At 59.1% G+C, this 1,208-nt stretch overlaps 1 pseudogene; it reads right to left on the bottom strand.

Annotated features, from left to right (window-relative positions):
- Positions 1 to 6: 6 nt before the first annotated feature.
- LOC108490408 lies at positions 7 to 1,204 on the bottom strand (annotated as a pseudogene).
- Positions 1,205 to 1,208: the final 4 nt, after the last annotated feature.

Raw genomic sequence — 1,208 nt, 5'->3', positions numbered from 1 at the left:
GGGTACAGGAGACGCCCACTTTCCCTGCATGGCCCAAGTCCAGGAGACCCTTGGCTAAGTTTTCCTCAGCAATGGGGCACTCCGCACTGGGCAGCAATGCACGTAGCCGGTCGTTCACGTCCACACAGCGAGGCGCTGCAGGGAAGGCCCGCACCTGCTCCCTGAGTGCCTTCCTTGCGGCAACAGCTTCCCTCCAGCGCTGTACATGCTTGGAGATGCACTGAAGTTCCTGGATTGTCTCTCTTGCAGTCTGGAATAATCCCTCAGCGAGAAACTCATCTACCACATGAGCATAGACATCCTCACAACAGCGAGCCATGCGGACCCTCTGGTCTGCCTCCACCGCCCTCTTGAACTCCTGGGAGCAGGTTTCCCACACACACTCTTTCACCCAGGCTTCTGTCAGCTCTGCAGCCAGGCTCCGGCCCAGCCGAGTCATCACGAGCTCTTCCTCTTGCTTTAACCGTTCCTCTTCAGCCCGTCGCTCTTCCTCTCTTCTCTGCCTTTCCACAGCCATTTCTTCAGCTGCAACGTGTCTCAACATGCCTGTGGTGGCAGCTGTCATCAGATCCTCCACAGCAGCATTGGAAACACCCAGAGCCGCAGCTACATAGGCTGCCCCGGCAGTGCAGACATCCTCACAGTCCCCTTGTAGAGCTTCCTCTAGGAGCTCGTCCACCACTAGCATCAGGGCCTCATCCGAGTACACAGGCACAAGCTTCGGGGGTAGGGGCTCAGGCTGCGTGGAAGGCTGGAGGACGGTGGGGGTCACGGCTGTGGTCGGTGGTGGGTCACGAAGTACGAAGGAGAATGCAGGCAGAGGCCGTGGAGGCTGAGTCGGCAGTGGCACACCCAGCCCTACTCCATTCACCGCTGGTCTCCCACCACCTGACCTCTGAGTGCCGACGGACACCTCTGTAGCCGTGGTCTCTCCGATGTACTTGTTCTGGGAGTTGAAGCTGCACATAGGGGTGTGTCGAGGAACTGGAGGCAGTGGCCCTCCGTTCACAACCTCCCCAACGGACACTGTCAGCTTCCTGGCAACACACATGGACTTCCTGGCCTTGGAGGATCCCTCTGGTTCCACGAGTGCCGACCGCTTCCACTCAACACACCCTTCAGCAACAGTGAGGCCATGGTCCCTGAGGAAGTCTGTTGCCTCTTGACAGTCTCTGAACAGCAGCATCCGCACCACAGCATCCAGCGGG

Source organism: Nannospalax galili, unplaced genomic scaffold (genome assembly GCF_000622305.1).
Source record: "Nannospalax galili isolate Female #2095 unplaced genomic scaffold, S.galili_v1.0 C48784995, whole genome shotgun sequence".
NCBI lineage: Eukaryota > Metazoa > Chordata > Mammalia > Rodentia > Spalacidae > Nannospalax > Nannospalax galili.
The sequence above is the reverse complement of the archived record's forward strand: the minus strand, read 5'-3'. Positions and strand labels throughout refer to the sequence as shown.